Source organism: Myodes glareolus, chromosome X (genome assembly GCF_982192425.1).
Source record: "Myodes glareolus chromosome X, mMyoGla1.1, whole genome shotgun sequence".
Classification (NCBI taxonomy): domain Eukaryota; kingdom Metazoa; phylum Chordata; class Mammalia; order Rodentia; family Cricetidae; genus Myodes; species Myodes glareolus.
Genome location: NC_142053.1, coordinates 88,641,532 through 88,657,804, shown reverse-complemented (window position 1 = coordinate 88,657,804; position 16,273 = coordinate 88,641,532). Strand labels below are relative to the sequence as shown.

Sequence of the window (16,273 nt, the reverse complement as noted above, 5' to 3'; positions counted from 1 at the left end):
TTGCTTAGTTTTCATTTTTCCTTCATCTTGGTAACATTCTTTCAATTTCTCACATGCTAACTCCCCTTTGTCTACCCTTAGTCCTCAGGGTTTGATGGTGCTGACTTTTCCTGACACAAGAATTGAGTGCGAGTTTGGGGCTTTGCAAAGTAGAATACTGCATCTCTGTTTTGAGGGGTGGGGCTAAGAAACAGATCAGACCTTGCTGGCAACAATCCAACTGCTAGACTGGGAAATGTGCAAAGCTTGGTCTAAATTCAGAAAACAGTATGTACACAGACAGCTACATTTTAGTGAGGGTAGGTCAAGTGAAATTCTTGACAGTAGCAAGCAAAGAGGGTCATTCCCTAGAGCAACAGCATTTTCATGAGCAACACCACCTGCACTGGAATAACCCACAGAGTTTAGATGCTACAAATAGGAATATTGCAAAAGAGTTCCAGTGAACAGGAGGTTAACAACCATTAAGCTCACTCATTTATTTTGAATCCTAAGATGCTATAAACATCCTGGGTCTGTAGAGATGTGGTAATGGGGAAGCATGGTATCCTGAGACAGTATATGATCTGCTTCCTAAATGCCAGGTGAATGGAAGGGAGTGGGTGAGTTTGGGCATCACAGAAACAGCAACAGAGTTTTGCATCCTGGCTAACTAGACTAACAAAGCAAGTTCTCAACACATTGATGACCATGGTAAATGAAACACAGGGCAAGGGGTCCAAATGTATGTTTTGTCAGAGAAATAAGGGTTATTGAGGATCTATTTTGGACTGTGGACTATACCAGATGCTTTTGTTTTTTTTAACAATTTTTTTTATTTTACACACCAATCCCAGTTCCTTCTCCCTCCCCTCCTTCTGCTCCCCCTACCTTTCCCCCACCCAACTCCCTATCCATTCCTCAGAGAAGGTGAGGCCTCCCATGGGGAGTCAACAAAGGCTATCACATCAGTTGAAGCAGGACCAAGGCCATCCTCCCTGTATCTAGCCTGAGCAAGGTATCCCACCATAGAGAATGGACTCCAAAGAGTGAGTTCATGCACTAGGGATAAATACTGGGTCTATGCCCAGTGGCCCCACAAACTACCTAAGTCACACAGCTGTCACCCACATTCAGAGGGCCTAACTTGGTCCTATGCTGCTTCCCCAACTGTCAGTCCAGAGTCAGTGAGTTCCAACTAGCTCGAGTCAACTGTTTCTGTGGGTTTCCCCATCATGGTCTTGACCCCTTTGCTCATATTATCTTTTCTCCTTCTCTATGACTGGACTCCAGAAGCCTGACCCAGTGCTTAGCTGTGGATCTCTATCAGCTACTGGATGAAGGTTCTATGGTGACAATTAAGGTAGTCATCAATCTGCTTACAGGAGAAGGGCAGTTAAGGCACACTCTCAACTATTGCTTAGATTCTTGACTGGGGTCATCCTTGTGGGTTCCTGGGAATTTCCCTAGTGCCAGGTTTCTTGCTAACCCCATAATGGTTCCCTCTATCAAGATCTATCTTTCCTTGATTTCCCTCTCTGACCTTCCCTCAACTCAACCTTTCCAGTCCCTCATGTTCTCCTCTCTCCTCCTCCCCTTCTCCCATCGCCACTCACCATCCACCCTCCTCCAACATCCTCCCAATTTACTCAGGAGATCTTGTCAATTTCCATGTATGTCTTCACTTGGGGTCCTTCTTATTTCCTGACTTCACTGGGGTTGTAGACTGTAGGCAGGTTATCCATTGTTTTATGGCTAATATCCACTTATGAGTGAGTACATACTGTGTTTGTCTTTCTGTGTCTGTGTTACCTCACTCAAAATGTTTTTCTCTCGTTCCAGCCATTTGCCTATAAATTTCAAGATGTCATAGATTTACTGCTGAATAGTACTCCATTGTATAAATGCACCATATTTTCTTTATCCATTCTTCGGCTGAGGGGCATCTAGGTAGTTTCCAGGTTCTGGTTATTATGAATAATGCTGCTATGAACATAGTTGAGAAAATGTCCTTGTGGTATGAGTGTGCATCCTTTGGGTATATGCCCAAGAGCAGTATTGTTAGTCATGAGGTAGATTGATAACCCATTTTTTGAGAAACTACCATACTGATTTCCAGAGAGGTGTGCAAGTTTGCATTCCCACCAGCAATGGATGAGTGTTCCCCTTACTTAGCATCCTCTTCAAGAAAAGCTTTCATTAGTGTTTTTGATCATAGCCATTCTGACAGGTGTAAGATGGTGTCTCAGAGTTGTTTTGATTTGCATTTGACTGATGGCTAAGGATGTTGAGTGCCTTTTGGTCATTTGATATTCCTCTGTTGAGAATTCTCTGTTTATATCAGTATTCCAGTTTGAAATCAGTTTATTTGGTATTTTGGTGTCTAGTTTCATGAGTTCTTTATGTATTTTGGAGATTAGACCTATGTCAGATATGGGGTTGGTGAAGATCTTTTCCCATTCTGGATGCTGCCATTTTGTCTTAGTGACAGTGTCCTTTGCTTTACAGAAGCTTCTTAGTTTCAGGAGGTCCCATTTATTAATTGTTTCTCTCATTGTCTGTGCTACTGAAGTTATATTTAGGAAGTGGTTTCCTGTGACAATGCATTAAAGACTTCTTCCTACTTTCTCTTCTGTGAGATTCAGTGTGACTGGATTCATGTTGAGAACTTTGATTCATTTGGACTTGGGTGTTGTGCGTGGAAATAGATATGGTTCTATTTGCATTCTTATTCATGTCAACATCCAGTTATACAAGCACTAGTTGTTAAATATTCATTCTTTTTTCCATTGTATAGTTTTAGCTTCTATGTAAAAAATCAGGTGTTTATATGTTTGTGGATTAATATCAGGGTCTTTGATTTCATTCTATTGGTCCACCTGTATGTTTGTGTTTCAATACCAAGCTGTTTTCATTACTGTAACTCTGTAATAGAGCTTGAAGTCAGGGATGGTGATGTCCTTTATTGTATAGGATTGTCTGGACTATCCTGGGTTTTTGTTGTTGTTTTTCCATAAGAAGTTGAGTATTATTCTTTCAATGTCTGTGAAGAATTGTGCTGGTATTCTCGTGGAGATTACATTGAATATGTAGACTGTTTTGGGTAAGATTGCTTTACTTTGTTGATCCTACCTATCTAAGAGCATGGGAAATCTTTCCATTTTCAGATATCTTCTTCAATTTCTTTCTTCTAAGACTTAAAGTTCTTGTCATACAGGTCTTTCCCTTGTTTGGTTAGAGTTATCCTAAGATATTTTAAATTATTTGTGGCTATTATGAAGGATGATGTTTCTCTGATTTCTTTCTCATTCCATTTATCACTTTTATATAGGATGGCTACTGTTTTTTTTTGAGTTAATGTTGTATCCTGCCACATTAGTGAAGGTATTCATCAGCTGTAGGAATTTCCTGGAGGAATTTTTCAAGTCGCTTATGTACACTATCATATCATCTGCAGATAGTGAAAGTTTGACTTCTTCCTTTCCAATTTGTATCCACTTGATCTAATATTGTTGTCTTATTGCTCTAGTTAGATATTCAAGAACTATGTTGACTAGATATGGAGAGAGTGAACAGTCTTGTCTTGTTCCTGATTTTAGTGAAATCACTTTGAGTTTCTCTCCGTTTAGTTTGATGTTGGCTGTTGGCTTGGTGTATATTGCCTTTGTTATGTTTGGTTATGTTCCTTGTATCCCTGCTCTCTCCAAGACCTTTGTTATAAAGGGCTGTTGGATTTTGTCAAAGGTTTTTTTCCACATCTAATGAGATGATCATATGTTTTTTCCTATCAATTTGTTTATATTATGGATTATATTGACAAATTTTCATATGTTGAATGATCGATGTATCTCTGGGATGAAGCCTACTTGATCATGGTGGATTTTTTTTTTTTGGTAATTACAGATCTGAAGTGATTCTGCTTTTATTTCCTTCACTTTAAGCCAATCATGGAATTTCACAGTGATTTTTGGGGTGGGGCAGAAGGAAAGTGTATTCAGGTGTATTCAGAATGATCGAGGCCACGGCCTGGTTGGCCTGAGAAGCTGCAAGCCAGGGAGGCCTCACTGGGGAAGCTGGAGGAACACCGACTGCCCCGCTGGCGCTGGCAGGTAGGTGATGATCCGAGAGCAGGAGAGCTGGTAAGCAATGTCCTCAGCTACTCCAGCTTCCGCAGCTCAGTCAGGCCGTCACCTGCCAGGGCCAGTGAGTTGATGATCAGCTCCACTGCCTTGGAGTTGCCCTTCCTCAGCAAAGATTATGGCTGCCTTTGTCTGCTGTCCAGCCTTTTCCACACAAATCCGGCCCTCTCTGCTTCCTGCTGAGCCACCTGTGAACTTCTTCCTGAAGTCAGAACTTCCACTGCTTCTGTGAACTCCTTCCTGAAGGTCAGATGTGTCAAGGACACGTCATCCAGGATGAGCCCAAACGTTGTTACTCTCTCTGTGAGGTCATCACTCACCTGCCTGGAGACCAGCTCTCGCTGGGTGATCAATTCTCCAGCATCAAAGCGAGCCACTACTGACCAACGTGAGGATCTCTGTGGTGATGGAAGGCAGCACCCGCTCATCATAGTCCTCGCCGATGCTGGTGTAGATACGAGGGAGCTGGCTGGCCACAGGCCAGAAGAGGATGCGTAGTGTGATGTTGATGTTCTGCAAATCTTTGCTACCAGTGATGACTGGTACATTCCGTGGTCGCGAGCAGCAAAGATAATTGGTTTCTGTACTCAAGGGATGAGAAAGTGAGTCCTTTCCCCTACCACAGGAGACGTCCTGTACTCCACGGAATCTGTCAAAGATGACAGCTCTGTGCCCAGCATCCACATTATACAAGGCAGAGTTCACCACGCCTCCTGCCACAGCTAAAGCCAGGCCGAACTTTCCTATGGACTCAAACACTTTGGCAGCCATGATTCCTTCTGTTGCACCCACTCACACCTGCTTTCACTCTGACCTCCACATGAATTCCCCGATGGTGGATGATTTTTCTGATGCATTCTTGGATTCTGTTTGTCAGTATTTTATTGAATATTTTGGTATCAAAGTTCATGAGGGAGATTTGTCTGTGATTCTCTTTCTTAGTTGCATCTTTGTGTGGCTTGAGTGTTAGGGTAATTGTAGCCTTATAAAAAGAGTTTGTCACTGTCCCTCTGCTTCTGTTGTGTGGAACAACTTGAGGAGTGTTCATATTAGCTCTTCTTTGAAATTCTGGTAGAATTTTGTGCTGCAACCATCTGGCCATGGGCTTTTTAAAAATTTTTTTGCTTGGGAGACTTTTGATGACTACTTCTATTTCCTTATGGGTTATAGGTCTATTTAAATTGTTATCTGGTCTTTTGCGGTATGTGGTGCCTATCCATAAAATTGTCTATTTCTTCTAAATTTTTCAATTTTGTGGAGTACTGGTTTTTCAAGTATGACCTGACGATTCTCTGGATTGCCTCAGTGTCTGTTGTTATGTCCCCCTTTCCATTTCTGATTTTGTTGATTTGGATGTTCTCCCTCTGCTTATTGCTTAGTGTTTTTTAATTGCAATACTGTTTGGCCAATGGGTTAGGCATATTCCTAGCTAGCTCTTACATCATAAATTAACCCATTTTTATTAATCTTTGTATCACCATGAGGCTGTATAAGGTTCTGGCATCTTTCTCCCTCAGCAGCTACATGGCATCTCCCTGAATTCGCCTTTTTTTCCTCCCTGCATTCATTTTAATTTCCATGTCTAGCTCTATTCTGCCCTGCCATAGGCCAAAGCAACTTCTTTATTAACGAATGGTAATAAAACATATTCATAGCATACAGAGGGGAATTCCAAATCATCTCCCTTTTTCCGTTTAAATAAAAAGGAAGGATTTAACTTTAACATAGTAAAATTACAGATAACAAAACAATTATCAAGCAATAATTAGTTACAATATTTATTCTATTTGTATTAGGCAAAATTTAAAGAAAATATTCTATCATCTATCTTGTCTTTGTGAGTCTAAAGTTTCATATCTAAATTATCTTTATTATAACTAAGGAAAACGATGACTCTGTTTTCAAAGACTCCAGAAGATATAATATTACCTAAGTAAAGAGGAAGTGCCTTGTAAGCAACTTCTAAAGTTCTAGTAATGACAGAGACATCTCACTGCTTGGACAGTCACCCAAAGTTCTTTTGTAACATTGGAGCTTAGTTTTGATAACAATTTGTCTATATTGTTGATTTTCTCAAAAGAATCAACCTTTTGTTTCATTGACTGTTTTGTTTTTATTTTATTGATTTCATCCCTCAATTTGATTATTTCCTGGCATCTACTTCTCCTGGGTAACTTTGCTTCTTTTTGTTCTAGAGCTTTCAGGTGTGCTGTTAAGTAGCTACTTTGAAATTTCTCCAGGTTCTTTATGTAGGCATTTAGAACTATGAACTTTCCTCTTAGCACTGCTTTCAAAGTGTCCAGTAAGTTTGGGTATGTTGTGCATTAATTTCCACTGGACTCTAGGAAGTCTTTAATTTCTTTCTTTTTTCCTTGACCCAAGGATGATTCAATTAAGCATTGTTCAATTGCCATGAGTTTGTGGGTTTCTGCAATTAGTGTTGGTATTGAATTATAATTTTAAGCCATGGTGATCTGATAAGATACAGGGGATTATTGCATTTTGGAGGGTATTTGCTGATGTTTGTTGTTGTTGCTGTTGTTTTTTAAACCAAATATGTGGTCAATTTTAGAGAACGTTCCATGAGGTGCTGAAAAGAAAGTATATTCTTTTTTTGTTTTCGTGGAATGTTCTATAGATGTCTGTTAAACCCATTTGAGTCATAACTGATACACGATTAATAAAAACTCAGAGACATATACTGGGATTCAACCTGAAGACCAGAAAAGCAAAGCAATCATCCACTAGCACTTATTGCTTCCTCAGTCTGAAAATGGTAATCCTGCCTCCAGGAAACATCTAAATGAGACTGAGAACAAGAGCTGTCTTCTCCTGTCTTATAATCTTTTCTAGTTCTGGGCATGCACCACTACCACCTTGTTTCTATGGCAAGCTAGTGTGGCTACTAGAATTAAAGGTGTTTGTCATTGTGGCTACTGGGATTAAAGGTGTGTGTCATCACTGCCTGATCTGTAAGGTTGGCCTGTGTGGCTGTTTTACTTTTTTTGATCTTCAGGCAAGCTTTATTTATAAAAGTAAAAATAAAATGTCACTACATATAACCATTGTTAGTTCCCTTATTTTTCTGTTAAGTTTCTGTTTGGCAGTCCTGTCCAGTGGTGAGAGTGGGGTATTGAAGTCTCCCAGTATAATGTGTAAGGTTTGATGTGTTATTTAACCTTTAGTAATATTTCCTTTACAAATGTGGGTGCCCTTGTATTTGGGACATAGATGTTTAGAATTAGGATTTCATTTTGGTGGGTTTTTTTACTGTGACAAATATGAAATATCCTTCTGCATCTCTTTTGATTAATTTTAATTTGAAGTCTATTTTGTTAGGTATTAGGATAGCTACACCTGTTTGTTTCTTAGGTCCACTTGATTGGAAAATCATTTCCCAACCCTTTACTCTGAGGTTATTTCTGTCTTTGAGGTTGAAGTACATTTCTTGTATGCAGCAGAAGATGGATACTATTTTTGTATCCATTCTGATAGCCTGTGCCTTTTCATAGGTGAACTGGGCACTCAGACACTCACCTCTCCAGGGGCAGTCAGAGCCTAGGCTGCCATGGTTGTAGATGCCAAATCTATTTGGTCATAACAATAAAAACCTGGAGTCAGATATTAATGTGAAAGCTGAAATATCAGTGAAGAAGAGCAGCCAACCACCAGAAACTTCTTAACTCTAAATCTCAGACTGAAGTGGAGAGATTCTGTCTCTAAGAATTCTCAGACCAAATTGGGGGGTGGCATATACTCAGACTGAATGGGCACATGATCCTGTCTCCACCTGCCTTATATTCCTGTCTCCATCTCTCAGTGCTAGGATTAAAGTAATGAGATCCCAAGTACTGGGATTAAAGGTATGAGCCACCACTGACTGGCTGTTTCTCTTTTAGACTGGTTAAATATATAGTCACTGAAGGTGGCCTTGAACTCCTGATCTTCTGCTTTCTTCAAAGTGCTGGTATTAATGGTGTGTGCTAGCACTGCCTGGCCTCTATTATTAACTCATGATTAGCCCCACCCTCTGATCTGCAGGCTGACTGTATTTGTCAGAACACAAGCAAAAATGTCATACATTTCCCCCTTCTTGTCTAAATGAAAAGCAGAGGTTTTAACTATCAGAGAGAAACTATGTACAATAAATACAATAACTATACACACATATATGTATATGCAATTACATTAACAATGTTTAGTCCATTAGCACTTGATAAATTCAGAGAAAATACTCCATTATCCATCCTATCTTGGTGAGTCCAAAGAGTTGCATCTAATTCACTTTCTATCCTAACTTGCATTACCAACCCATAAGCATCTTTTATGTCTCTCAACCATATAAATGTTACACTTCTTTAGTGGGTTACTTTTCTGAGCCTTGTAACAAGGAAAACTAAAACTATAATTATCTAGGCTTCAACTCCATCAGAGGCCTGAGAAGAATATAATACTTCCTGAAGGAAACAGGAAGTGCAAGCAAGCAACTTCCAAAAAAATGTGAGAAATGACAGAAACAGCTGGATTCCTGGATTCCTCTGCAACCTTGGAGCATCCATCTTTGGCTTATAGGCCTAGAATATGTGACAGACTTTTATGAAGCAGGATTTTTGAAGGACTTTCTCGCCTTCTCTTGGCAAAGTTCGGAAGTCACTTTCTTTTGTGTACTGCTTGTTCAATTAGGACAGCATACTGTCAGCAGTTGAAGAATGAACAGTTTCTTGCCCAGTGGCTAACTTTTGCCACAGAGAAAGTAAACTCCATATGGATTTTCTTTGATGCCCATCATCTTCTCTGAAGTAGATTGGTGCTGCCAGGAGCCAATATGCCTCATTGCCACTAAAAAGGACTTTATGTTATTAAAACATTTTAAATGTAATATTTTGTAGATCTCTGAATTATTTGTAGATGACCTGTCTATCTAAAATACACTTCTTTGCTTGACCTTAAAACATGCCTAATATTAATACAAGTTTGATTATAATTTGTAACTAACTACTAACCTGCTTTTCTTTATTGTCTTAAGTAGTTTGTAATAATAGTTTTCAAGTACTAAAAATTTGCATTATATTGTTAAAAGAACTATATAGATATAATATCTAGAAAAACACCAATGATAGCCTATGCTGGAGAGGATGTGGAGTAAGGGGAACACTCATCCATTGTTGGTGGGAATGCAAACTTGTGCAGCCACTTTGGAAATCAGTGTGGTGGTTTCTCAGGAAACTTGGAGTCAACCTACCTCCGGACCCAGCAATTCCACTCTTGGGAATATACCCAAGAGATGCCCTATCATACTACAAAAGCATTTGTTCAACTATGTTCATAGCAGCACTATTTGTAATAGCCAGAACCTGGAAACAACCTAGGTGCCCCTCAATAGAAGAATGGTTAAAGAAGGTGTGGAACATATACACATTGGAGTTTTACTCAGCGGTAAAAAACAATGACATCTTGAATTTTGCATGCAAATGGATGGAAATAGAAAACGCTTTACTGAGTGAGGTAAGCCAGACCCAGAAAGAGGAATATGGTATGTACTCACTCATAAGTGGATTCTAGCCATAATTAAAGGACATTGAGCCTATAATTCATGATCCTAGAGAAGCTAAATAAGAAGGTGAACCTAAAGAAAATCATATAGTTATCCTCCTGGATATTGGAAGTAGGCAAGATTGCCAGGCAAAACTTGGGTGCATGGGGGTGTGGGGGGGTGGATGTAAGAGGAGATGGGTAGAGAGAAGGGAGAAGGGGAAGATTCGGGAGAACTTGAGGGAATGGGATGGGTGGGATGGAAGAAGGGTGGATATGGGAGCAGGAAAGTAAATATCTTAATTAGGGGAGCCATTTTAGGGTTTGCAAGAGACTTGATTCTAGAGAGGTTCCCAGGTACAAGGAGAGGTCCCTAGATTGTTCCTTGGGCAGCAGAGGTGAGGGTGCCTGAACTGACCTTGTCCCATAGCCACACTGATGACTATCTTGCATATCACCATAGAATCTTCATCTGGCGATGGATGGAGATAGAGACAGAGACCCACACTGGAGCACTGGACTTAGCTCCCAAGGTCCAAATAAGAAGCAGAAGGAGGGAGAACATGAGCAAGGAAGTCAGGACCGCGAGGGGTGCATCCACCCACTGAGATGGTGGGACTGATCTAATGGGAGCTCACCAAGGCCAGCTGGATTGGGAGCGATGGAGCATGTGATCAAAATGGACACTCTTGACCGTGGCTGGCAATGAAGGCTGACTGAGAAGCCAAGGACAAAGGCACTGGGTTTTGATTCTACTGCATGGACTGACTTTGTGGGAGCCTGGTTTGTTTGGACGCTCACCTTTATATACCTGGATGGAGGGGGGAGGACCTTGGACTTCCCACGGGGCAGGGAACCCTGACTGCTCTTAGGACTAGAGAGGGAGGGGGATGTGGGGAGTGGGAGGGAAAAGGTAGGCAGGGAAGAGGTGGAAATTTTAATAAATAAATAAATAAATTTTAAAAAGCAACAAAAAAGAAATATATGTACAATATGACCTTACAAAAGTAACCTCAAATTTGTATCAATATACAACAACCTATATCAATGTAAAATATTTAAAACTTGTAGTTGCTTTTTGGTTTAAAAGTACACTCAATAATCTACCTTTTTATCCTATCATTTTATAACATATATACAGTATAGCAAACATAGCCTCAAATTTGTATCAATATACAAAAATCTAAGCCATATTTAAAACTAGTGGTTGCTTTTTAGAAGTAGATTCAATAAACTACTTTTTAATCCTGTTTATATCTCCTCTTTTCTTTTTAGAGCAAGATCCCTGAATCTAATCTCTTTTGTTCAGCTCTTTTTTTCTGACCATTATAAATGACAACTTGTAACCAACCACCCCAAATGATGACAAATATCTATAATTCACTGAAGTACCAAAAATCACCCACCCCACCTCTTGGGAATATGTGTGTCATGTTCTTCAAACTACTTCCTGCTGTTTAAGGGTGATGGCATCTTTAGGAGATCCTTGAAATTTTCGTGAGAAGTTTGTAGTTCAAATTCAGTCTTTGGATGGTATTTGTCAGCTTAGTGATGTTACCATAGTCCAGATTGAATCGTCACTGTGGGATTCCATCATCTGTTTGAAGAATTCAGGGATATCATTAGTTCAGATTATTCCTTTTCTTGGTAATTTTTTCCCTGGTAGTTCTCCTTTCTTTGATGGTTGTTTATTTGTCCAAAGGTCTTTAAATTCCTGAAGATGGCTATTCTTATTTTTCTGGAAAGACAAAAACAAAACTCTCTCCAACCCTAATTTTCGGGATTTTCTCTTTGGCAAGTTTTATCTGCTCAAATGAAAAAATAATTGTTAGTCTTATTTGTCAGTTTAAATTGAATGGTCATGCTGGTTGGTGAATTATGGTCTCTTCTAATCAAGTAGTCTCTCTTGTTCAAATCTATAATATTTGCTTTGTGGATGCTCCTGAAATTTTTGTTCTATCTTCTAACACTGTTCTCTCATCCAGAGCAGTATGGTTTTTTACAACGGGCATTAGGTCCTTTAATTGCTCTGAGAAGAAGTTTCCCCTATGGTAACAGGGAATAACATGGGAGCCTGTGAGAGGTCCCTGAAGATGTTTTCCAATGTCAAAGAATACCTGTCTGTCCCTTGTTGATTTGCAATGTTGGTCTTTGCCACACTTTCTCCATATTCCAGAAGGGAGGAGCCTTCTGTTTGAATTATTCCTAGAAACATTGTTTCTAGGAACACCCTGTCTACAATCTATTTTTAGGTGACCTTGTTTGCCACTATTAAAACACTTAACAGTTTAATTTTTCTTTAAGTTTCTGCAAATAACTTCTCCTATACAAGCATCATCATGGTTATGAGATTCAATATTGACTGTATCTCAGACCCATTATTTTATGGGTACTTATCTTGCCTTTAAAGGCCTAATTACCCTTTTGCATTATGAATTAGCATTTTCAAAAGTCAAAGATTCAATTATTATTTGTCTAGTTTCTGAATTTGGCATCATTCTATTTACAGCTGAAGACAATCTTTGTAAAAAAATCAGTGAAGATTTCTTTTGGACCATGTATAACTTTAGTAAATGGCTCAGTTCTCTTTCTGACTTCTTCAATTCTGTTCTAAGCATTCAAAGCTGCTGCACAGCATAAAGCCAAGGTGTAGTAATCATATCAAGACTATCTTTGTACATTAACATAATCACCCTCTCCAAGAAGTTGGTCTTGGGAGATTTTAATACCTGTAGCACCACTTCATTGTTCAATGGTCCTAGTATCATCTTTCCACCAGGTCTTCCTCTGCAATTGAGGACCTGGCTCCAATACTGATGTAACCAAGTCCCTCCAGTATGGTGAAATAATTCTGTTACTAGTTCACCATGAATTTAGCATTTGTTTCACAAAAGGGGAATGAATACCATATAAGACTATCACTTCCTTAAATCTGGACAAAGAAGCCCTCCTTGGAGCAAAGATATAGGGGAAGAATAAGAAAGATGGGGGTACAGAAAGAGACAAGGACACAAAATATCCAGGTTTTAGGGGCCTTAAAAGCAAGGTTGGAACATCACTCAGAGAAATATATAGTAAAGAACAGAAGGCATGAAAAAGGATAGGGAGAGTCAACTTCACTTTTGATTGCTCCACATAACCTCTCTGTTGCTTTTTTCAAGAGCACTCTGGCCAATATCATAGAAAAATTGGAGCATTTGATTTTCCTATATTTGATATAGTAACAGGTTGGGATAGCTGTATTATTCAGGGTTTTCTAAATGAACAGAACTGATAGAATGAATGAATTTAAAGGGGCTTACTTACAGGCTGTGGTCTGAGTAATACAACAATGTTTTTTTTTTCCTGACAGAACGGTCAAGGATCCTGTAGTTGTTTGACCATGAGATTGATTTCTCAGAATCCTAATCTAGAGCTGGACTCTCACAGAATTCCTAGAGATATATTTGTCTTCAGTCTACACTGAAAACCAAAATACTTTCAGAAGCTATGCCTGAGGAACAGGATAGATAAACTTTTGGGAGATACTGAGGGCAAACAGTTTAAAGCGAAAGCTTCTTTCTTCCATGTCCTTTTTGTGGGGGCTGCCATCAGAAGGTGTGGCCCAGATTTAGGGTAGCTCGTCCTACCACAAATGACCAAGAGTTAGGGTTGGTCTTCCCACTTAGAATGATCACAGTGCCAAGGTATTAAGGTGTAAGGAGCCGTCTGATTATCACCATTACAAGATGGCGCTGGCGGTTCTGCAGCTTGGAGGTAAACAAGTCCTTACTTGATATTGCCGCGTGGGGCTGAGTGCCCTTTGCCTGTACATGTGCAATTGAGCCTTGTCCCTGGCCAATCCCGAGGCTTCGGGCATCAGCAGACTGGTATTCACCAATCAGGGCAGTACCCGAGTCCCTTCAACCTACATAAGCAGATGCCGCTTGGCCTTCTCTCTCTCTCTCTCTCTCTCTCTCTCTCTCTCTCTCTCTCTCTCTCTCGCTTCCCGCTCTCCCTTCAACCAAGAGGCTCCAATAAAGTGTGATTTGAGAAGGATCCTCGACTTTGTGGTTGTTCTTCCTTGCTGGTCAAGGGGCACGCCACATTAAGGTTTTGCTGATTCCAGATGAATTTTAATATAACATCAGCCATCTGAGGACATTTCTCAATTGAACTCCCACTAAACCCCACTCTCCATAGATTCCTAGCTATCTCATGATGTAAAATACATTTATTCCCCTTCAAAAGTCCCCATAGTCTTTAATAGTTACAATGGTATCTAAAAAGTCAAAGTTCAAAGACTCTTCTAAGACTCAAAGGTATTTCTTAATTGCAATACCCTGTAAAAAAAGATAAATTATTTATTTCTAACATGTAATGATACAGAATATGCATACCCATTTTTAAAAAGGTAGAATAAAGGCACAGTACAGTAAGACTGGACTAAAGTATGAGTGAAATTCATTAGGGACATTGTCAAATTGTCAAGCTACATGTCTGTTGTTTGCTCTTTGGTTTCTAAAGATTTGGGTGGTTTCAGCTTTCTGCAACATACATCTCTATCTCTTGGGCTGATTTTTACTTCATATATGCAACCCTTCTTGGCAGGTATCTCAGGACTCTTGTGATTTCCAATGTCTGGGGTTCTCTACCTGTGGTACTTGGGATGTAATTGGCCCCATAAGCTCATAGAGAATAGCCTTGTTGGAATAGCTGTGACCTTGTTGGAGGAAATGTGTCAGTGTGGGGGCAAGCTTTAAGGTTTCCTATGCTCAAGCTATAACCAATGTGGAAACAGATTCCTTCTGCTGCCTTCGGATCAAGATATAGAACTCTCAGCTCCTTCTCCAGCACTATGTCTGTTGCATGCCATCATGTCCCACCATGATGATAATAGATGAATTTTTTGAACTGTAAACTGTAAACCAACTCAATTAAATGTTTTCCTGTATAAGAGTTGCCATGGTTGTGGTGATCTTCACAGCAATAGAAACCCTAACTAAGACACTACACAGCCCAGTTTTTGCCTTTACAACTTCACACAATTGATGCGGGAGTCCCCTCTGTGTGCTGAGATTACCATTAATGAATAAAGAAACTGCTTTGAACCTATAGCAAGGTAGAACTTCGGTAGGCAGGGAAAGCTAGGCTGAATGCTGGGAGAAAGAAGGGCAGAGTCAGGGAGAAGCCATGGATCCTCTGCCTGAGACAGATGCTGGGAACATTATCCAGCAAGCCATTGCCATGTGGCAATACGCAGATTAATAGAAATGGGTTAAATTAATATGTAAGAGTTAGCCTATACGAAGCTAGAGATAAGGGGCCAAGCAGTGATTTAATTAATACAGTTTCAGTGTGATTATTTTGGGTCTAAGCTAGCCGGGCAGCCAGAAACCAACAGGTGGCCTTCTCCAACAGATTGGCATGACAATATGGGTAACTACATCCACATAAAAACCCAAGAAAGTTTAAAAAGGAACCCTAGACACAAAAGAACAGAATTAAGCATGGTTTGGTAGTGGCATTTTCTTGGGTGGGCTGTTTGCTAGAAGCAAGCAGAAGCATGGCTCCTTTAAGAGAGGTTTTCCTGATTCAGCCATAGCAGAAAAAAAGCTGTGCAGTTTTAGAATGCAGCTTCCTGGGCTGTGCTGCCAGCACCAACTCCAGCTATGGAGTATTTGAATGGCAATGGTGGGCTCGGGTGTTTGTGTGCCCACTCGGAGTCAGGAGGAAAGTAGCTGAGACCATGCCCTATGCTCAGTGCTCCCCACCTGGGCAGGTGGTGGGATCAGGTCTACTAGGCGTGCACAGGCAGGAAATTCTTACAGATTCCTGCCGCTATACACAGAGATAGCTCTAGGATATGCAGTACTCTACATGGCAGATTTAGCTATTAATCAGATAAAAGAGTTTATTGCTGCATGCTCATTCTCAGAGTTAAAGTTCTGAGTGTGTCACCTACCTAGTGACCCCAGAACTGACAGTAATGGTATCTCCACCATTTAAAAGTGGAGAGAGGCAGAGCCAGCATCCAGAGCAGCCACAACCAAGCTGCTTACCATTTTCAAAGCTCTTCAAGAGAGTAACGCAATAAGGACAGATTTAGATATAAAAGAACTCTTAATGGGTCACATTATTGGATAATTAATGTAGGCTTGGAAGAGAAAAGAAAGAGTATAGAGAGTTGGAAAAGAAGTAAATCATTTTTTAAAAAGTCTTTAAAAAGACAAAGTACAGATAGTCATAGATTAAAAGGAATAAAGAAAAATAAGCCATTATACAGAGAGTCTGGATTATGTATAATATTGTGTTTTCTTTGAATTTTTTGACTGTGAATGAACTAAGTACAGAGGGGCATTTCATTGTATGGGCTGCTAAGCTAAACTAGCATGAATATTATAAAGGTATCTTGACTTCAAAGTTTGAATCTATGGATATGTTGCTTTGGTAAAGAGGTTCTTCTTTTGTTCTCACAGAGGATGAGAACCTGTGGATTGCCTCCAGAGTAATATGGTTTGATCGAACAAGACCCCCTGAAAGGTTGCCTTGAACACCCTTCAAAAAATTACTTTGCCCAACAAAAAGCAGGCAGCAATATGGATAGAACTATGCCCATATTCCCAAATATTGTCTATAAATGT

At 39.9% G+C, this 16,273-nt stretch overlaps 1 protein-coding gene and 1 pseudogene across 1 annotated transcript in view; both read right to left on the bottom strand.

Moving 5' to 3' along the window:
• Positions 1–16,273, bottom strand: part of Arhgef9 (Cdc42 guanine nucleotide exchange factor 9) — a 311,302-nt gene that overhangs the window by 213,268 nt on the left and 81,761 nt on the right. The gene's annotated exons all lie outside the window — the stretch shown is intronic.
• LOC148117402 (prohibitin 1 pseudogene) lies at positions 4,041–4,946 on the bottom strand (annotated as a pseudogene).